Source organism: Pongo pygmaeus, chromosome 1, assembly GCF_028885625.2.
Source record: "Pongo pygmaeus isolate AG05252 chromosome 1, NHGRI_mPonPyg2-v2.0_pri, whole genome shotgun sequence".
Classification (NCBI taxonomy): domain Eukaryota; kingdom Metazoa; phylum Chordata; class Mammalia; order Primates; family Hominidae; genus Pongo; species Pongo pygmaeus.
In genome coordinates, this window is record NC_072373.2 from 222,502,753 (window position 1) to 222,525,895 (window position 23,143).

General features: G+C 40.9%; 1 protein-coding gene across 7 annotated transcripts in view; it reads left to right on the top strand.

Moving 5' to 3' along the window:
* Positions 1-23,143, top strand: part of RERE (arginine-glutamic acid dipeptide repeats) — a 466,306-nt gene that overhangs the window by 74,489 nt on the left and 368,674 nt on the right. Inside the window, exon 1 of one of the 7 annotated variants that reach the window (XM_063668273.1) lies at positions 19,967-20,063. The exons of the other annotated variants lie outside the window; for them this stretch is intronic. The gene's annotated coding sequence lies outside the window, so the exon portion shown is untranslated. Of the gene's footprint in view, positions 1-19,966; positions 20,064-23,143 lie in introns of those variants that run through there. 7 annotated transcript variants of the gene reach the window in all.

A 23,143-nucleotide genomic window follows, 5' to 3' on the forward strand; every position in this document is an offset into this window, starting at 1 on the left:
ATATTCTAGTGGGAGAAAACAGACAGTAATAGACAAATAAGTAAAGATTTGATGGTGAAAAGTGCTCTGGAGAAAAATCAAGCACGCACAGGGGAAATGGCTGAGATTTGGCGGAGGGAGTAAGTGGTCATGGTGGGCTTCAAGAATAACTGGGGAAAGGTGACATTTTAGCAAATAAGTGAGGGACTGAGCCCTGTAGATGTAAAGGAAAGATCAGTCTTGGTAGAGAGAATATCCCCAAGGCCCTTGTTCAGTTTCATTTTATTGACAAGATTTTCTTGATTAGACTATGCATGTCTGTACTGAGACATGTTACAGAAGATGAAATATATATCAGTTGGAATAAAAATAGTTAAAAAATGGCCAAGTGTGGCCGGGTGCGGTGGTTCACGCCTATAATCCCAGCACTTTGGGAGGCCAAGGATTCCTTGAGGCCAGGAGTTTGGGACCAGCCTGGCCAACATGGCGAAACCCCGTCTCTACTAAAAAAAAAAAAAATACAAAAATTAGCCTGTAGTCCCAGCTACTCGGGAGGCTGAGGTGGGAGGATTGCTTGAGCCTGGGAGGCAGTGGTTGCAGTAAGCCCAAATTCTATCACTGCATTCCAGCCTGGATGACAGAGTGAGACCTTGTCTCAAAAAAAAAAAAAAAAAAAAAAGATAGGACTCCAGGCATGCACCCCTGCACCTGGCTAATTTTAAAAATTTTTTTGTAGAGATAGGGTCTTGCCTTGTTGCCCAGGTTGGTCTCAAACTCCTGGCCTCAAGCAGTCTTCCCATGTTAGCCTCCCAAAGTGCTGGGATTATAGGTGTGAGCCACTGTGCCCAGCTCGAATAAACTGCATACTTATTATGTCTTTTTTAAACAAGTGTGTAATAAACTCACACACTTTTAAGTTCTATAATACAGTTGTCCACAATATGTCTCGAGGATTAAACAATTATTGAGTTGCTGAAATAATGTCTGTTTGTATCCTAAGTTTTTTTCCCCCTTTAGACTGTGAGAATGATATAAATAAACAATAACAACAAAAAAGCTTAAATCTTCAAGATTATACTTTTTTTTTTTTTTTGAGACAGGATCTCACTCTGTCACCCAGGCTGGAATGTAGTGGCATGATCATAGCTTACTGTAGCCTCAACCTCCCAGGTTCAGGTGATCCTCCCACCTCAGCCTCTCGAGTAGCTGGGACTACAGGGATACCCCATCACGCCTGGGTAATTTTTAACCATCATGCCTGGCTAATTTTAGCCATCATGCCTGGCTAATTTTTGTAAGTTTTGTAGAGACAGGGTTTTGCCATGTTGCCCAGGCTGGTCTTGAACTCCTGGGCTCAGGTGATCTGCCTGCCTCGGCCTCCCAAAGTGCTGGGATCGCAGGTGTGAGCCAGCGCCCCTGGTGGTTGTACTTTGTGTATTTTAGAGCTTTGGCTTGTGTAAGTTCTAGTCCTGAATATATTTCCCCTGGCCATTGAGTGGATGAGATTTCTACTCACTATTATGGATTTGGCTAAATTTCCTCCCAGAGTGGCAGAGTAACTTTATATACCAATTCAGCTCTAAAATCTTTGCTCCATATATCCCTGAGCAAATTCCTGGAGTTAGCCAGAGAGATATTCCCTTTGGGAGTGTCAGAGAGGACCTAGTTTTTATTTCATATGGGTCAGAGTGCTTTAGAAGACTGTTTGCATTGCTTAATGACTCTAGAACTGTGGTTGGGTAAACAAGTTACTGAAAACAAATAGGATATATTGATTTTCTACTGTAGAAGCATGGTGTGCAATGGAATGTCATGTTATAATATTTGATTTTCATTATTGGGTGTAAATAAACAGAATCCTTTGTTATATACGTACTACACTGGGATGGCACTGTTCACCTTGAAAACTAACAGTCTTTTTCCTCATCTGCATACAGGATACTGAAATCATATAAATTCATATTGCCAGCTGGTTGAATTAGTTCTCTTTCTTTTGAGGAATAGACTTTATATTTTACTTTATCTTAATTGTTAGGCAGAGACAAAGGCATTGTCTCCTTATCCTTAGAGTTATATATGTGTAATAATTTTATTGCATGTATGCTGATCAACATATCAGATATAATGTCAAAGCCAAAATTTTCTCCTTTTAAGTTGTTATTCGCTTCATAAAATGCTTCCCCTCATATTTGTCTGTTCTCGCTGCTATAAAGAACTGTCTAAAACTGGGTAATTTATAAAGGAAATAGGTTTAATTGACTCACAGTTCCGCAATGCTGGGGAGGCCCCAGGAAACTTACAATCATGGCAGAAGATGAAGGGAAAGCAAGGCATCTTCTTCACAGGGTGGCAGGACAGAGCGAGTGCTGAGCGAAGTGGGGAAGAGCCCCTTATAAAACCATCAGATCGGATCTTATGAGAACTCACTCACTATCATGAGAACAGCATGGGAGAAACCGGCTCCACGATTCAGTTACCTCCACCTGGCCTGTCTCTTGACATGTGGGGATTATGAGGATTATGGGGTTTACAATTCAAGATGAGATTTGGGTGGGGACACAACACCTAACCATGTCACCCCCCTTCATTCAACATCCATTAACTGAGCTGATACTGAGTGTCTGCTTTGTTCTAGACATCTTGCTAACTCTTTGGGATTCAGTGATGAAGAAATTTTTCTTGCCTTCATAGAGGTAAAAGTACGAATGATGAGAGTTAGTTAATAAGGAATTATGGTCATGTGCTGTGTAAAGAAATTTTGGGCAGTGGTGGACCACACCAAATATATGACAGTGGTTCCGTAAGATTATAATGGAGGTGAAAATTTCCTGTTGCTTAGTTACATTGTATGTGGTGTAAGGTTGTAGCCCAGTATATTACTCAGGTGTGTGTGGTGATGCTGGTGTAAGCAGACCTAATGTGCTGCCGGTTATATAAAATATAGCACATTCAATCATGGACAGTATGTAATACTTGATAGTGATTATAAATGATTGTTTTACTGGTTTATGTATTTACTATAGTGTACTTTTTATCGTTATTTTAGAGTGTACGTCCTCTACTTACATATAAAATAATTCAGTGTAAAATAGCCTCCAGCTATTCTGGAAGAGGTATTCCAGAAGAAGGCATTGTTATTATAGGAGATGACAGCTCCATGTATGTTATTGCCCCTGGAGACCTTCCATTGGTCCAAGATGTGGAGGTGCAAGAGCAACAGTGATGATCCTCACCCTGTGTAGGCCTAGGCTAATGTGTGGGTGTTAGTTTTCAACAAAAACATTTAAAAAGTTAAAAAATTTAAAAATAGAATAAAGCTTATAAGGTTATAAAAATAAAATATCTTCGTAGAGCTGCACAATGTATTCATGTTGTGTTTTAAGCTGGGTTATTAAGAGTCAAAAAGTTTTAAAAATGGTTTATAAAGTAAAAAAGTTACAGTAAACTAAGGCTGACTTATTGAAGAAAAAATAATATTTAAAAGAGGAATTTAGTGTAACCTAAGCACACAGTATTTATAAAGTTCACAGTGGTGTATAGTAATGTCCTAGGCCTTCACATTTACTCACCACTGACTCACTGACTTACCCAGAGCAACTTCCAGTGAGCTCCATTCATGGGGTAAGTGCCCTAGGCAGATGTACCATTGTGTTACAGTTGTTTACAGTATTCAGTACTGTAACATGCTATACAGGTTTGTAGTCTAGGAGCAGTAGGCTATAGGTATCATCTAGGCTTGTGTAACTACACTCTATCATGTTCACACAAGGATGAACATATATCCATTGTTAAGCAACATGTGATTGTACAATAATGTGTGGTAAGTGTTCTCAGTGGGGAAGAAGAGGATTCTATTGGGTGTACTTAGCGGGGGCAACTGACTTGGAGCAAGAGAGTTGAGAGCTGAAGAATGATGAAGAATCAGCTAACCAAAAAGTGGATATGGCAATAGGGGAAAGAAGGAAGGCTGTTCTGGGCAGAGGAAACCCATGTGCAGTGGCCCAGAGGCAAAACAGAATAACAAAAAGCAAGCAGGTAAAACTGGATGGGGGGATTAACACTGTTCTTAACAATAATATATTATTAATTATGTAATATAATTAATTAAACAATATATCACTATTATTAACATTAATCATAATGGAGTGAAGTGGATGGAGTGAAGTAGATGGATTCAAGAAATACTTAGAAGGTAGGACCTGTAGGACTTGATGATTGGAGGAAAAATCAAGGATGCCTCTAGGTTTTCGGCTTGGACAACTGATAGATGATTGTGTGCTTGTGTCAGTTATTGATTTATTGCTTCTCACCTCGAAGTATGTCCTTCATTGCTTGCTCTGTGAAAATGAATCTGGGCCTTTTGCTTTTCCTCTGCCAGCTGGCATGATGTTTAGTTTTGTCAGTAGAGAGTGCTGGAGAGACATTGAGGAGGAAAGAGATTTACTTGCTGGTTCCAAGAGAGGCCAGTGTGGCACATGGCGTTTCTTCAGTGCTCAGGCATTTGCAGCTCTTAGTGGCCAGCAGCTCTCCTGCTGCCCAGGTAGCAGAGTGCGTCTACTGAGACACTCCCCAACAAACAACTTGCCTTGGCATTCTAGAGGACTGATTTCTGGCAAATTTCACAGAGTGGATCTCCTAAAGTTCTGTCAGGTATGAGCCCCCTCCAGCAAGGTCTGGATCTCAGCCCTAGAGTTGGGGGAACTCTTTCTTGGGTGCTCTGTCTCAGCCTTAAGGGTGGTGGCAGTTATATGTTGTGTTACATAATATTGTATTTGCTACTATATTTTATGTCAGCTATTGCTATGTTCTTTTAAGGTCTTTTTCTTATTTGCCAGCTTCTGATTAATCTCTTGTTATAGTTAATGATTTTTAATCTTCTCTTGTTCAAATTACCATGTAGTTTCTGTCTCCTGATTGGACTTAGGCTATGACTGGACATAGAGTGTTCTGTTAGAATCATAGAGAGCATATTTGGGGAGAGAGATGGACAAAGTTTGGGACATGACCAATTTTAAGTGCAGAACACTCATAAGGAGATATCCAAGTGCCTGTCCTATATGGGTTTGGAATGAGCTCTGAAGACCTGGATTGGAGATTGCCCAGGAAGAGTGTGAGGAACAAGATGACAGTATGGCCAGGATAGAGTCCTGTAGGTTACAGCCTGTTCACATGAAAAGGAACCTCCTAAGGAGGCTGGGGAAGACTGATTGGAGGGATACTATAGTTTATTATTATATTATTCATATGGTTTTTGTGAAGGTGAAATGAGTTGATATTATATAAAGCACTGTGCATAATGTCTGGCATGTAAGTCCTTAGTAAATGTGACTATTGGCTGTGCTGTTGTCTGATGGGCACTGTGGTAGGTGACAGGGATAGAGGATGACCAGGGCTGCAGGCTCTGCCTTGAGGGATGGGGAATGGGAAGAGGCTTGTTAAGTGTATTATAGTGAGTGGTAGGTGTCAGAAAGGCATGAATAGGCTGGGTGTGGTGGCTCTTGCCTGTAATCCCAGCACTTTGGGAGGCTGAGGCAGAAGGATTGTTTGAGGTCAGGAGTTTAAGACCAGCCCAGGAGAATCACTTGAACCAGGGAGGCAGAGGTTGCAGTGAGCCAAGTTCACACCACTGCACTCCAGCCTGAGTGACAGAGTGAGACTCCATCTCAAAAAAATAAAATAAAGAGCAACAACAAAGGAAAGGCACGAATAAAGCCCCAAAAACTTCTGCCTTGGGGATTCTGATCAGGGGCCACAGAGGAGGTAAAGGCTCAGCTGGATCTTGGAGGAGAGGTGTAGGTTTGCCCCTTGAAGAGAAGGCTGGGAAGGTCTTCTGAACAGAGGGAACAGCGTTAGCAGAGGAGGGAGAGTGCTTGACAGCCCAGTCCCACAGCGGGGTCATGGTTTGCCTCTTGACTTAGGGGTGGACAAAAATTGGACGCACTTTCTGAATGGCTGTTTATTCTGCATCCTTATATTCCACAGTGTGCTTTGTTCTCATAACTAGATTTATAATTTATTTAGTGAGTTTTAAAATTTCTGCAGCACATTTGCTAGTTAACAATCTAAAATGATTTAAAACTTTGATTTGTGCTAACATTTTGCTTAAGCTTTCATTGAGTGTGAAATTGGAGTGTGTAGGCTGAAATCTTTAAGAGGGGAAAGTTGAAATGTACCGTGTGCTGTGCCAGTTCATTGAGTTTTACTCTCTGGATGAAAATATTTTTTTCCAGCCACGTGTGGTGGCTCACACCTGTTATCTTAGCACTTTGGGAGGCCAAGGCAGGAGGATCACTTGAGCTCAGGAGTTGGAGACCAGCCTAGGCAACATAGGAAATCCTGTCTGTACAAAAAGAGTTTAAAAAGTTAAAAAAAAAAAAAAAAAATCTGCTTCCTGAACATTGATAGAGCTCAGAACAGTTTCTGGGTCATGTGAGTTCTCTTCAACTTGCAATTGTCTTTCAAAGGTTCGACAATGGAAGAAATGGAAATTCCTAAAAATTGTATGACTCTTCTCTCTATAGCTCACATTCTGGAGATTTAGGAAACAGGTGTGATAAACTTTTGATTCTTTTGGAGGGAAAACGTGGCAGTTAAGCCTTAAAGCCCTCTGTGATTTATTCTTTGTGACTGGAATGTTATTTTCCTTTTTCTCTGTCTGGCAAACTCTAAGTGAATGTACAGCTCACTTATTAGTTTTCTAGTCTTTTCTAAAGCTTCTGAATTTGGTTTACCAAAGCACTGCCCTAAGATAAGTCTGTGGTAATACTGGCATGCTTTCATTGAAGACCTTCAAATTGTCAAAAAAAAAAAAAAAAAAAAAGGAAACAGTCCAGCAAGCATTCATTAGAATGTGTTATCTTTGGACCCTGGTAGAGGAAGTCCCATGGCTGAAATGGCACACTCTAATCCAGAAATTCTCCTGAAAGGTCTGCTTCTGAGTCTTCAGAGGAAAGGGGAATACATTTTCTAAAGAAAGATAATCATTTGTTTTTTTCAGAAAGAAGAGTTAAACCATTCTTTATTGGCTAGGACTTCTGGGAATTATATAAGAAGGAAGCTGAGAAGGAAGATGTCAAACTGTGACTCTCCAAAGGTTTTAGTTTTTTTTTTTTTTTTTCCCTTGCTTCTCCTAGAGGTAACAGACACCGATAACTCTTTGTTCTTGGTGAAGACCAAGTGTTTGCCTAAAAGAGTGTTGAGAGACCCAAGAAAATGAGACACTTAGGGCAGTTTTACTTTACTTGACTATCCCTTGGGTAAAATGATGGAAGTTGAAGTGTGACTCTTCTGATAATTGCCTCCTCTGTTCTTTTATGATGTTAAGCCAAGGGTAACAAACCTTTCAAGATTATTATATTTTTGAAATTTGGGGATTGTTTTGAAGTTGATAAAATATTTCATATTAGCAATTTATTGAGAAGTTGAAAGAAAAACATGATGCTCTCTCTAAGAACAAGTATAGGCCGGGCGTGGTGGCTCACACCTGTAATCCAGGCACTTTGGGAGGCCGAGGTGGGTGGATCACGAGGTCGGGAGATTGAGACCATCCTGGTTAACATGGTGAAACCCCGTCTCTACTAAAAAATACAAAAAATTAGCCAGGCTGGTGGCGGGCACCTGTAGTCCCAGCTACTCAGGAGGCTGAGGCAGGAGAATGGCGTGAACCCAAGAGGCGGACCTTGCAGTGAGCCAAGATCGTGCCATTGCACTCCAGCCTGGGTGACAGAGCGAGACTCTGTCTCAAAAAAAAAAAAAAAAAAAAAAAAAATCTGATGGTTTAAATGCAGAACAATTGCAGGAATTATATAGTGAGAGCACCCCTGCACTCACCATTTAGATTCTACAGTTGCATTTTACTATATTTGCTATAGTATATACATTTACCATATTTACTGTAGAATCATCCTCTCTCCATTTCTTTGTGTATAAGGATTTTGCTTTAGTATTTTATATTACAACAAAAGGCTACAAACAATATAGGAGAGTGGTTGAATATGGTAAATGTAATAGTCTGCTCTTGCATTGCTATAAATACTGAAGACTGGGCAATTTATAAAGAAAAGAGGTTTAGTTAGCTCACAGTACTGCAGGCTGTACAGGAAGCAAGGCTGGGGAGGCCTCAGGGAGCTTTTACTCACAGTGGAAGGCAAAGCTGGAGCAGGCATCTTCACATGGCTAGAGTAGGAGGAAGAGAGGCGGAAGGTGCTATACACTTTTAAACAACCAGATCTCGTGAGAACTTAGCACCGAAGAGATGATGCTATACCATTCATGAGAAACCGCCCCATGATCCAATCACCTCCCACCAGGCCCCACCTCCAACACTGGGGATTAAAATTTGACATGAGATTTGGGTGGGGACCCAAGTTCAAACCATATTATTATGGAATATGATGGAATTCTCTGCAGCAGTGAAAAAGAATGAGGCACTTTGTATGGAGTGACACGGAACAATCTCAAAGATACAGGAAGTAAAAATGGGCTCAGAAGGATATATGAAGTATACTACTATTTGTGTAACAAAGAGATGTACATATATGTGTGTGCATGCTGTATATGCATGAAATATCTCCAGAAAGTATAAGCAAGAAGCTGATATGAGTGGGGGGGTGTGGGGTAGCCCACCTACAGTACCATGCATATATATTATAAATTTTAAAACTGTGTGCACTTATGCTAACTGCTGGAAAGTTTAATTGCTTCCTTGATATTTTCAGCATGTCAGAAATCTCCACCTCCTAGTCCTTAGATTTTAGATTGTAACAAATTGCAGCCAAACAGCTAAGGTTTGAATTCTTATTCTTTATTTATATATGGTATAGATTTTACTGTCAATAAAACCAGGATAATTATGAGTTATTAAGAAGTTTAAGTTAGATAGTCTAAGTAAAGTGCTTAATATGAAACAGTGGCTGACACACAGTACTTGACACAATAAATATCAGGTATTATTATCAAGCATACAATTTTGTGGGAGAGGCAAATAATAATTAATTTAAATATTCTCTGTAGGTGTGTCTATGTGGGATGCAGTAAGTAAAAGGGAAATCAGAGAAGGCTGTATAAGGAAGTTGAGAAGGATAATTGAGAGAGAAGTGAAGGAAGGCTATTCCAGACAGAGAAAGTCCCTTTTCTAAGGTGCAAAAGCATAAAACAGTGTGGGTGAGTTTGAAAATTCCAGTAGTTCATAATGGCTTGAAATAGTCTGGGTTATGAGAGATGAAATGGCAGATGATGATGATAGCTGACATTTATTGAGCACTTAGACAACGTCCTGTTCTAAGTGTTTTTTATGTTTTAATGTATGAAGTCCCTATGGTAACTATGATATTGGTAGTATAATTACCTTCATTTTACTATGGAGCAGACCGAGGCAGGGAGATTAAGTAACTTATCCAAGGTCTTGCAAAGTCAGCCCATGTTTGTGTGCACCCCTTGTGCTGCCTGATGAGCCTGCTAGGTAGATGTAGTACAGACATTGAGCAGTGTCTGGATTCACTTCCATAAGCTTTGGGAAACTATAAAGGATTTTAAGCAATAAAGTGAAACTCTCAGATTTCTACTCTAGGATGACCAGCAATGGCTTAGGGAAGGTGATGAAAATCTCGTTTCCGCTTCCTTCCTTTCCCTTCTCCTCCCACCCCAAATCCTTTATGTCCTGAAGAAATGATGTAATTCATTGTTAATATAATACTTTGAGAAATATGGAGGAGTTCTTTAAATTGATCTTCACCTTGTGATGAATTTGGACACATTTTCAGGACTTCTCCAGCTCTATCAAAGTAAAGGCAAGAAGGGTCAACAATAACAATTATATTATGTGCATTTTATTTTATTTTATTTTAATTTTTGAGACGGAGTCTCACCTTTTTGCCCAGGCTGGAGTGCAGTGGCATGATTTCGGCTGACTGCAACCTCCACCTCCTGGGTTCAAGCAATTCTCCTGCATCAGCCTCCCGAGTAGAGTAGCTGGGATTACAGGCATCCACCACCACGCATGGCTAATTTTTGTGTCTTTTAGTAGAGATGGGGTTTCACCATGTTGGCCAGGCTGGTCTCAAACTCCTGACCTCAGGTAATCCGGCCCACCTCCGCCTCCCAAAGTGCTTGGATTATAGGCATGAACCACGGTGCCCAGCCACATACGTATTTTAGATTAAGCTCCTATATGATATATGCAACAAAATACCTCCAAACTGCTGCTTAAAACAACATTTGTTATCCCACACACCTTTTGTGGGTCAGGAATTTAGGAGCGGCTTGAGGTCCCTTCTCAGGTTGCAGTCAACTGAAGGCTTGATAGGGCCTGGAGGATCCAATTGCAACATAGCGCATTCACAAGGTTGGCAGAGTTCTTGCTGGCTGTTGGCAGAAGCTTCAGTTCCTTGCACATGGAACCTCTTCATAGGGCTGCCTGAGTTTCTTCATGATACTGCACCTGGCTTTCCCGAAGAAAGGATTCACATAAGAACGAGGTGAAAGCTGCAATGTCTTTTATGACGTAGCCTTGGAAGACATTATTGTCAAGAGTTTGAATACCAGGAGGCAGAGCTCATTGGGGGCCATTTTGCGGGCTGGCTACCACAGTTCTCATGAAAATGTTAGTAAATAGAATAAAAAACTTAGAACTAAAAGGAGCCGTAGCTCAGTGGTTTCAAGATGTGGCTCTTGAACTAGCCGCAGCACTTGTGAATTTGGTTAAAATGTAAATTATTGGGCCTGTCCCAAGACTTACTGCATTAGGATCGAGGAGTGACTCCCAACACTCTCTCTCTCTCTTTTTTTTATTTAAATAAACTTTATACTTTAGAACACTTTCAGATTTATAGAAAAATCGGGCCGGGCGCGGTGGCTCACGCCTGTAATCCCAGCACTTTGGGAGGCAGAGGCGGGCGGATCACGAGGTCAGGAGATCGAGACCATCCTGGCTAACACGGTGAAACCCCATCTCTACTAAAAATACAAAAAATTAGCCGGGCGTAGTGATGGGCGCCTGTAGTCCCAGCTACTCGGCAGGCTGAGGCAGGAGAATGGCGTGAACCCGGGAGGCAGAGCTTGCAGTGAGCTGAGATAGCGCCACCGCACTCCAGCCTGGGCGACAGAGCGAGACTCCATCTCAACAACAACAACAAAAAAAAAAAAAAAAGAAAAATTGAAAATTGAGCAGATAGTGTAAGTAGTTCACACACACATACACACACAGAGTTTCCCCTATTATTAACATCTTGCATGAGTGTGGCTTATCTGTTACAACTGATGAAGCAGTATTAATATATTATTAACTGAAGTCTACAGTTTAAGGTACACTCTTTGTGTTGTACATTCTGTGGGGTTTGACAGAAACATAAATGTCATGTGCTTATCCACAGTTACGATATCCTGCAGAATAGTTTCACCACCATTAAAACTTCTGTGCTCCATGTAATCATCTCTCCCTTCTTTGCCCAGCCCCTGGCAACCACTGGTCCTTTTACTATCTCTATAGTTTTGCCTTTTAAAGAAAGTTGAAGTTCCTTTTAAAGAAAGTTCTATGGTTGGAATCATATAGTGTGTATACTTTCAGATTGGCTTCTTTCACTTAGCAATATGCATTTAATGTTCCTCTTTCTTGTTTTTTAGAGCTCATTTCTTTTTATTGCTCAATGAACACCACAGTTCGCATATCCATTCATGAAGTACAGTTGAAGGACACCTTGGTTGCCTTCTGTCTTTGATTATGAATAAAGCTACTCTAGAATTTGTGCAGATTTTTGTGTGGACATAAGTTTTTAAGTCAATTGGACAAAAGCTTAGGGGCACGATTGTGGGATTGTATGGTATGATTATGTTTAGCTTTTTCAGGTCGGGTGCGGTGGCTCATGCCTATAATCCCAGCACTTTGGGAGGCCGAGGTGGGCAGATCATGAGGTCAGGAGATCGAGATCATCCTGACTAACGCAGTGAAACCCTGTCTCTACTAAAAATACAAAAAAATTAGCTGGGCGTGGCAGTGTGAACCTGTAGTCTCAGCTGCTGGGGAGGCTGAGGCAGGAGAATGGCATGAAACCGGGAGGCAGAGCTTGCAGTGAGCCGAGATTGCGCCATTGCACTCCAGCCTGGGTGACAGAGCAAGACTTCTCTCAAAAATCAATCAAACAAACGAAAAACACATTATGTTTAGCTTTTTCAGAAAATGCCATACTGTGCTTCATGTTTGCTGTGGGTATAGATGCTAGATGCTTCAGTTTCCTGTAGTTTTCTTGTTTTTCTCCACCTCTGGTTTCTTTGGGTTTCCCTAAGAACTCCTTCTTGAATAGAGTCTGTCTTGAAGCTCTGTCAGTTGTAATGCTTTTTTTTTTTTTTTTTTATACTGGAGCTCTGTTGATGTGGTGGAAAGGTGTTGGGGAAGGAGTGCCTTCTGTAATCTAATATTAAATCTCAGTTTCTTAGTAGGCGTAAGTCTCTAGGCTGTGATCTTCTGAAGAGTTCATTAGCTTTCCTCCCCTCACCCCTTCTGTGAGAAGGCAAGAGGGAGTTGAGTAATTGTCCTTTCCCCAGGTCTACAAAGCTCTTGCAAAGTAGTTTCTCTTAGCAGGTGGGCCTTTGTTATGGAGAATGCTCTGAGCAATTGCAAAATGGTTACTTTCCCCTCTCCCTGCCTAAAATACAAGGGGATTTTTTTGTTTGATGTTCTTGTAAGAGCCTGTTCAGGCTCCTGGAGGAAAAAGCTGTAGGTCCCTCTTAAGTCTGGACCTCCAGAAGTTTTAACTCTCAAGCTAGTCCACACTCAGTCTTCTGTAGTTTGTCAAAATTACCGTTCAGGTAATGATTACTGTATTGCTTACTGGTTCCTGTAGCTTTCGCTTCTGGTAATCTGATATTTTCTGTGATTCTCTGTATTTTCTTGTGATTTTTTTTCTCCAAATTTTGTGGCAGCTGTTTGCTCTGTGACTCCAGTTCTCTAATGGATCTAAGAAAGGCCATTGATTTCAGTTTGTTTAGCTGTTTTCTTGCTGTGAGGATGGGAGTGATGACTTCTGAACTGAAAATGAAACCTGGCACCCAACACCCCTTGCTTTAACAAATCCCTCCAGGTGATTCTGAGGCATGCGAATGGTTGAGAACCACTGATGCAGCCTAAATCCTTCAGTTCACAGATAAAGTACAAAAGGGAAACTGGCTGGTCACTGTGGCTCACACCTGTAATCTTAGCCCTTTGGGAGCCTGGGAGGTAGATGATGCAGTGAGCTGTGATTGCACCACTGTACACCAGCCTGGGTGACAGAACAAGACTGTCTCAAAAAACAAAACCAGACCGGGTGCAGTGGCTCATGCCTGTAATCCCAGCACTTTGGGAGGCTGAGGCAGGTGGGTCACCTGAGGTCAGGAGTTCAAGACCAGCCTGACCAACATGGTGAAACCCCGTCTCTACTAAAAATACAAAAATTAGCTGGGTGTGGGGACGCATGCCTGTAATCCCAGCTACTTGGGAGGCTGAGGTAGGAGAATGGGGTGAACCTGGGAGGTGGAGCTTGCGGTGAGCCGAGATCGCGCCACTGCACTCCAGCCTGGGCGGCAGAGCGAGACTCCCGTCTCAAAAAACAAATGGGGAAGTTACAGTGAGAGTCAAAACCCGGACTAGAACCTGGGTCTCTTGACTAGATCTTCTTCTAGCTGTATTTTTGTATCTACATATAGTGACCTTCAAAGGGATTCATTATATTTCATCTTGTATGTTTGACAAGTATATTTGTTTTGATGGTTCACTGATTTCAGTCCTTGGTATTTACCTCAAGTTCATTCTGGGATCTGGTTCTATTCATACACATTATCATAGCTATTTGGAAGCTTACTTGAAATCTTCTCTTTGAAAGAAATATCAGCCTATCGCAGGTGTGAACTTCAGTGTAACATTGATGTGAGTGAAATAGTATGTTATATAGAAAATTTTATTTTCCCCTGCCATCCTTTACACAAGATTTTTTAAATACCTGAAAGAAAACCTTAGAGCTCTTCATTCAGTCTTTGGAAAAGCCTGATGTGAACCATCATATGGGAGGAATCAGCTGCGTCTGTCATTCTTTCTTCCCATGAGTTCCCATAATTTCATTTTCTTAATATGTAGTATAGGGTGGATAACAGTCATAATCCGCTTTTCCATCTCAAGCCAGCCCACACTCCTTAGCCTCATGCACATGACATTCCTCTTAAGTTGTGATCTGGAGAAGGCTGGGGATGTTTGCTGTTGGCAGTCTTTTTCTGTAAAGGGCCAGACATAGTAAATATTTAGTCTTTTCGGGTTGTATGGTCTCTGTTTCAGGTATGGAACTCTGCCATTGTAGTGGGAAGACAAACAACCATAGAAAATATATATAAAAAAATAAGGCCGGGTGCGGTGGCTCATGCCTGTAATCCCAGCACTTTGGGAGGCCGAGGCGGGCAGATCACAAGGTTAAGAGTTCAAGACCAGCCTGGCCAACGTAGTGAAACCTCGTCTCTACTAAAAATACAAAAATTAGCCAGGCATGGTGGCACGTGCCTGTAGTCTCAGCTACTTGGGAGGCTGAGGCAGGAGAATCACTTGAAACCAGGGAGGCAGAGGTTATGGTGAGGTGAGATTGTGCCACTGCACTCCAGCCTGGGCAACAGAGTGAGACTCCATCTCAAAAAAAAAAAAAAAAAAAAGTTGGTGTAGCTGACTTCCAATAAAACTTGATTGATTGATTGATTGATTGATTGAGATGGAGTCTCACTCTTGTTGCCCAGGCTGGAGTGCAATGGCATGGCATGATCTCAGCTCACCGCAGCTTCCACCTCCCGGGTTCAAACGATTCTCTGCCTCAGCCTCCTGAGTAGCTAGGATTACAGGCTTGCGCCACCACGCCTAGCTAATTTTGTATTTTTAGTAGCGACAGGGTTTCTCCATGTTGGTCAGGCTGGTCTTGAACTCCCGATCTCAGATGATCCACCCGCCTCGGCCTCCCGAAGTGCTGAGATTACAGGCGTGAGCCACTGTGCCTGGCTATAAAACTTTATTTTCAAAAACAGGTACAGTCTCTTGGCCCTAGTTGCTAGCCGCTGTTTCAGAGCCTGTGGAAATCTTATCTTCACTTTATGCCCCAAAGGATGCCGTCGTTTTTGTCTACTGGATGGGATCCCCAAGATTACTTAGATTGCTTTCAGAAGTAATAACAGATGTCTGGGTATGGAGCATAGCATCTTAGTTTTAGTTTCCTTTTTGAGGGATGCTTTTTGGTGTTATGGTATATACCACAGGTGCCTAGAGAAAACTCCGTTTTAGAGAAATGCAAATCAAAACCACAATGAGATACCATCTCACACCAGTTAGAATGGCAATCATTAAAAAGTCAGGAAACAACAGGTGCTGGAGAGGATGTGGAGAAATAGGAACACTTTTACACTGTTGGTGGGACTGTAAACTAGTTCAACCATTGTGGAAGTCAGTGTGGTGATTCCTCAGGGATCTAGAACTAGAAATACCATTTGACCCAGCCATCCCATTACTGGGTATATACCCAAAGGACCATAAATCATGCTGCTATAAAGACACATGCACACATATGTTTATTGCGGCACTATTCGCAATAGCAAAGACTTGGAACCAACCCAAATGTCCAACAATGATAGACTGGATTAAGAAAATGTGGCATATATACACCATGGAATACTATGCAGCCATAAAAAATGATGAGTTCATGTCCTTTGTAGGGACATAGATGAAATTGGAAATCATCATTCTCAGTAAACTATCGCAAGGACAAAAAACCAAACACTGCATGTTCTCACTCATAAATGGGAATTGAACAATGAGAACACATGGACACAGGAAGGGGAACATCACACTCTAGGGACTGTTGTGGGGTGGGGGGAGGGGGGAGGGATAGCATTAGGAGATATACCTAATGCTAAATGACGAGTTAATGGGTGCAGCACACCAGCATGGCATATGTATACATATGTAACTAACCTGCACATTGTGCACATGTACCCTAAAACTTAAAGTATAATAATAATGATAATAATAAAAAAGAAAATTCCGTTTTAGGTGCTGTCCTTTGAGGAAATACTGCTGATCTCAAATAACTGTGGGTAATTGAAATATCATACCTTTTAATAATGACTACTAATCCCCTAAAAAGAATATAGACTTTTTCGCTCTAAACATGGTTTCAATAGGGGTTTTTTTTTAATGGTCTCTTATGACTCTAGATTGAAACAAACAAGAAAATAACCCTACTTCTATAGTTACTATAACAGCTGAGGCAAGCTATACTACCAGTGGTGCATGGTAAAGCCTGCCTTTTAATAAGTTCTTAAATATAAAGAATAATAGAAAGTTTCAAGTTATGGTGTGTTATAGGTGCCTATGGAGTTATTAGGTTAGAGGAATGATTTTAATTTACTTGGAGTGCTTAACACATTGCTTATTGCATGCATGCTCAGTAAAAGTGGATATTGGTGTTTGTGCTTTGCAACTACCACAGGTCTTGGTTGTCATGGCTTCTCATTAGTGCATTAAGATCCCTTTAGAGCTCTGGTTGCCTGGCAAGAGAAAAGGCAGGAACTGCCAGGAGCTGAAAGGACAGATGCTTAGCTACAGAAGTAGCCTCTGGGGCGCATTGGCTACGTTGGCTGAGGTTCGTGTGCATGTGGTCAAATGTGTGAACTTGGGTTTTGCTAGACAAAACTCTGGGCTACATGGATTAATTAATACATGCTACAAGTGGTCTTTGTTTTAGAAATCTTTGCAGTTTGAGCTATTTAAAACTTTTTTTGAATAAGCAAATTGGAAGATTATGTTTGGGGTGCATTCCTGTCCTTTGGGGGGAAGTATTGCTGACCTTTAAGAATAGTGGGTAATTGGCCGGGCTCAGTGGCTCACACCTGTAATCCCAGCACTTTGAGAGGCCGAGGCTGGCAGATCACAAGGTCAAGAGATCAAGACCATCCTGGCCAACACGGTGAAACCCTGTCTCTACCAAAAATACAAAAATCAGCTGGGTGTGGTGGCACGTGCCTGTAGTCCCAGCTACTTGGGAGGCTGAGGCAGGAGAATCGCTTGAACCCGGGAGGCAGAGGTTGCAGTAAGCTGAGATTGTGCCACTGCACAACAGCCTGGTGACAGAGCGAGACTGTCCAAAACAAACAAAAAACAAAAAAATAAAAAACAGTGGGTAATTGAAATATTGTAGGTTTTAATAATGACTACTAGCCGGATGCGGTGGCTCACATCTGTAATCCCAGCCCTTTACGAGGCTGAGGCGGGCGGATTACCTGAGGTTGGCAGTTCAAGACCAGCCTGACCAACATGGAGAAACCCTGTCTCTACTAAAAATACAAAATTAGCTGGGCATGGTGGCGCATGCCTGTAATCCCAGCTGCTCAGGAGGCTGAGGCCAGATAATTGCTTGAACCCTGGAGGCGGAGGTTGTAGTGAGCTGAGATCGCGCCACTGCACTCCAGCCTGGGCTACAGAGCGAGACTCCGTTCCCCCCACCCCACGCCCTCCAAAAAAAAGACTACTAATCCACTGAAAAAAGGTCAGTTGGCTGGGCCCAGTGTGGCTCATGCTGTAATCCCAGCACTTTGGGAAGCCAAGGCGGGTGGATCACCTGAGGTCAGGAGTTTGAGACCAGCCTGGCCAACATGGTGAAACCCCGTCTCTACTAAAAGTACAAAAATTAGCCGGGTGTGGTGGTGCATGGCTGTGATCCCACCTACTCTGGAGGCTGAGGCTGAGGCAGGGGAATTGCTTGAACTCAGGAGGTGGAGGTTGCAGTGAGCTGAGGTCGTGCCACTGCACTCCAGCCTGGGCAATAGAGGGAGACTTCTTCTCAATAAATAAATAAATAAAAGTTAGTTTACAATATTAGAATACTGATAGCTTGAGTAATTAGAAGAGTCTTATGATTAGAATTAATTATTTCAGGCTAAAAAATATTAGAAGGAGACTCTAGAGGGCAGTATAAGTCAAGTCAACATGTTCATGCTTCTCCTGGCAATGGAAAGTTAAATTTTGCTTTGGAAAAATATTCCAGGTGTTCTGAACTCTTTTCCCACCACATGGTGTCCCGGTTTGGTAGAAATGTGAGTTTTGGAAAGAAGTGCTCTGATTTGGCTTACAAAGATTAGCTAATATATCAGAATTATATGGCCCTAGGGAATATCTCTGCTTGGTTTACAATACTGTTTTAGAAAAACTGGAATTCCCTGGCCGGGCGCGTTGGCTCACGCCTGTAATCCCAGCACTTTGGGAGGCCGAGGCAGGTGGATCACGGGGTCAGGAGTTCGAGACCAGCCTGACCAACATGGTGATGAAACCCTATCTCTACTAAAAATACAAAAATTAACCAAGCGTGGTGGCACGTGCCTGTAATCCCAGCTACTCAGGAGGCTGAGGCAGAACTGCTGGAACTTAGGAGGCAGAGCTTGCAGTGAGCCGAAATTACGCTGCTGCACTCTAGCCTGGGCGATAGAGCAAGACTCCGTCTCAAGAAAAACTGGAATTCCCTTATTGATTCAACTAAATTGAATTGAGTTTGCTTTTCAGACATTTGTGGAGCATTAAGTGAAAGGAATATGTCTTTATAGCTAATATGTCTTTTGTTTTCAAATCTTGTTGGGTAGGAAGTAAATGTACCCTCTATTCAAACAAATGGGAAGAGTTTGACTTATTTTGACTTTTTTTTAAACAACTTTTTAAAACAAAGTTGAAATTAGATGCCTGATTCGTGAATGTCTGTGTTAATGTTGAACCTTTCAGAAGTTTGCATTAAGCAAAACCCAGAGCCTATTATGCCTATCACTTTTTCTTCTAATTTTTAACCTTCTGTGCATTTTCAGGGAAATCTAATCCTCATGTTATTGACTTATCTTACATATAATTCATCAAATACGGTTTGGAAAGAACTGTTTTGCAGCCTAAGAAGCTCTAGCTTGTAGAGCCTCTTAGGGTCTTAGGCTTTACAAGGCAGAAAGTGGGGATTACCAAGGGCGAACTAATGAATCTCGTATAAATTTAGATTTAATATTTTAAACTATTAATTGCAATTTTTGTTTTTTGAGACAAAATTTCACTCTGTTGCTCAGGCTGGAGTGCAGTGGCACGATGTTGGCTTACTGCAACCTCTGCCTCCCGCGTTCAAGCAATTCTCCTGCCTCAGCCTCCTGAGTAGCTGGGACTACAGGCGCCCGCCACCATGCCCGGATAATTTTTGTATTTTAAGTAGAAACGGGGTTTTACCATGTTGGCCAGGTTGGTCTCAAACTCCTGACCTCAAGAGATCCACCCACCTTGGCCTCCCAAAGTGCTGGGATTACAGGCATTAGCCACCGCATCCGGCCAAAATAGTTATTTTGATGTAGTTACAACTATTTTTCCTTTGGAAATAAATCAGGAATTTTAGAAAATACTGAGTTTCCCACATCTTTCAGTAATGTGAAAACTCGTGTGCACTTGTGAGACAGGAACGAGTATCATGTATTGCCTTTGATTATTGGTATTGGGTATTAGGTTTACTTCTGTCGCCTCTTGTGCATCTATGTTTTTTTCATCCTAATCACAAAGAGTAATGTAAAATAAGCATTCGTGTTTACAAAATATACACTACTCATCAGAACTTTCACCTGAAATTGTGTGTTTTTAATTTATATAGAATTGGTGTGTAAACTAAAGGAGTTTTCTTAATGAAGAACTAGAAAGTTAATTAGAAAGTTTCTAGGAAAGAAGATTGAGGTGTTTTTTGTTTTTTTTTTGTTTTTTTTTTTTTACAAAGTATCTAGAAATAAAAGGTAAATTTTTTTTTCTTTTGTTTTGAGATGGAGTCTAGCTCTGTCACCCAGGCTGGAGTGCAGTGGTGCAATCTCAGCTCACTGCAACATCCACCTCCCGGGTTCAAGGGATTCTCCTGCCTCAGCCTCCTGATTAGCTGGGATTACAGGTGCTTACCACCACACCCAGCTAATTTTTGTATTTTTAGTAGCGACGGGGTTGCTGGTCTTGAACTCCTGACCTCGTGATCTGCCCGCCTCAGCCTCCCGAAGTGCTGGGATTACAAGCGTGAGCCACCGCGCCCGGCCAGAAGGTAAAATTTTAAAGCAGCTGTGTAATATGTAGAGAAAGTAACTAAATCTTTGAGTTTACAAAGGATTTGAGATATTTGCTTAATTCTCAGACTTGAAATTAACTAACTTACTAAATGTTTTCTTTATTCTGGCAAGTGACAGAACATTGATAGAGACAGTATTACTCACGTTTTGTTTTATTTGAATGTAAATCGGCAGTCTCTCAGTATCTTGAAATATACAGGAGAAATTTTCCTTAACCTAAGATTGAAATATTATTTAAATGTATAACACTGCACACATACCACTTAATTTATTTCTCGTACTTTGGAAAACTTCTCTATGTATAATAATCTCTCCTAGTCCTTTGGAGGAAATTTTAGTTACTATTTTTTCCCTAATTTATTCCAGTTTACCCAAACCCATTGGTTTGGTTTCCCCAATTTACCCGTTTCCCCAGTTTACCTGTTTGAATATCTTGATTTTGTTTTTGTTTTTGTTGTTTTCCTTGATGGCAGTAGCTTCTTTTGCTCTAGAGAAAACATTTTCTGATATTATGGTTATAAAATATTTTATATGGACTTATGCCTTTGGGTGTTACCTAAAAGGATCACGTTATTGTTAAATGGCAGTTTCATATCTGGAATAATTCATGAAATGGAGATGTCGTCTGATCAGTGTTGGCAGGAATTTACTTTCTAGCTCCAGATTTGCCCACTAGAGGACATTTCCTTTCAGTAATTACACCCCTTCTAGTCAAGTTGCTGTCCACAGCTCCTTACATGTTTTTTAACTCCCTTACAATAGCTGGAACAGGATTGGGCAAGCTTTTTCTGAAACGGACCTAATAGTAAAGATGTTAGGTTCTGTGGGTCATCAAGTCTCTGTTGCAGTTATTCAACCTTGCCTTTAAAATACAAAAGCAGCCATAGGTGATATGCAAATGAACAGCCATGATCGTTTCTAAGAAATGTTTATTTATGGACACAGAAATTGGAATTTCATATAATTTTCATGTGTCGTGGAATAGTTTTCTTTTGATTCTTCACCTTCACCCTTCAACCATTTACAAGTACAGAAACCAAAAGCAGGCAGTAGGCTGAGTTTAACCCATGGGCCATTTTTGCCAACCCCTGAGCCAGAAACCCAAAGAAGGATACATACAGAAGTGGTTTCTTATTGACAGCTTTAATTTATGCAAATATCCAGGGTTGTTTTGTTACTACCAAAAATAAAATAAATGTATTTCTTAATATGTTACATGATATAAATGACATCATTTTAAATAGTTACTTTCTAGGGATAGAATATCTTTGGTAAAGATAAAAGCTGGTTTTCTTTGTCAGATGTTAAATGTAGAAAATTGACAAGGGCTGTGGAACAAAATCTTTGATTTACAAGTTGACAAAATGCTGGAACACACAGAGACTATATGGATTCATTTGATATAAGAGCTTCATTTAAGGGAAGGAATTCAAGGCTCTTTCAGCTTGTGATTTCTATTTTGGTGTATTCTGTCCCCACCTAATGATTTATACAATGTTATGATGGTAATTCAGAGCTACAGAGTAGGTTGTTTCTGGTTTCAGTCCTTCTTGTTATCTGAAATACTGAAAGAGCCGAACTGTATTCTGTACAGGTAGTGGTTACTTTTCTTCTGCTTAAACTTCAAAACACAGCCTGTTTGTTAGCTTTTGTTGGCACCAAATAGTACTTGGACACTATATATTTCATAGCAGACATATTTTTTCTACCTAACATTAAGCACTTGCTTAATTTGAAGAACTGTTCTGTTGAGCCTGCCTAAGACAAAATTTCAGTGTACACAGCACAGTCTGAATTAATAGAACTCAAACTTACTAGGCCATGAAAATGGCTTAATCAATAGTGAACCCTTTAAAGACCTTGTCAGGTAGCGTTCTAATAGTGATTTTAGGAAAAAAACAATGATTAGTGTTTAAAGATACTCTTTGTTTCAGAGTTTTTTTTCTTTTTTAAAGCCCTCTTGAATAACTTCTGGGGTTGTGCCTATGTTCTGTTTAGAGGGAAAAAAATTGCATTTCTATACTTTATATTGAGCCACAGCCATTCAGTGTAATTACTAATCTCTTCTTGGTAAAAGCCCTTTCAGACTGAATTGTTTATTCTTCCTTATCTCTAACCTGAGGGTATATTGTTGCTGAGTTGTTAGATTTTATTCTTCTTTGTTGTCATTCTGCAGTTTCGTTTCCTACCTCCCCCTCCCATTTTGGTGATGGATGGCTGATCTGATGTTTGTGAGGCATTCAGGATTTGATAGCTGTGTTAAGAGAGACTCAGCATTCCTTTCTGGACACCTTCTCTTTTCTCTGTTGAAAGTTCTGAATCGTTTGTGCTGTCAGTAGTTTTTGATAGGTAGAGGGTCAAAGATAACTCTGTTGATTAATTGAATTTCCATGTCAAATAGCTTTTTATTTTGAGGTACAGAGCCTGAGTTTAAATGCAGGTTCTGGAACTAACTACATAGTCCTCTCTCAGTATTCGTGGGGTATTGGTTCCAGGACCATCGGTGGGTACCAAAATCCACACACATTCAAGTTCTTTAAATAACATGGTGTCGTATTTGCATGTAACCTATGCACATCCTCCAACATACTTTAGACCATCTCCTCCCTTATACTTTACTTCGTCTCCAGATTACTTATAGTATTCAGTGCAATGTAAAGGCCATGTAAATAGTTATTATACTGTATTGTTTATGGAATAAAGACTAAAAAAAGGCTATACATGTTTAGTACAGAAGCAACCATCCTTTTTTTGTTCCTCCAAATATTTTCAGTCCGTGGTTGGTTGAAACCACAGATGTGGAACCCAGGGATATGAAGGCCACGTCTATGGCTTTATTGAACAGATGTTACTTAACACCTTTGTCTCTTGGGTTGCTCACTTATAAAAGTGGAGATAATAATAGTGCCTATCCTGTAGGAATATTGTCATATATGTATAATACTTACAGCAGTACCTAGCGTACAGTTAGCACTCAATAAATATTAGTATCGCTGTCATTATAGTTTGGATGAAAAAGCTAATGTGAGTTTTAAGTAGGAAAGGGATGTTACCA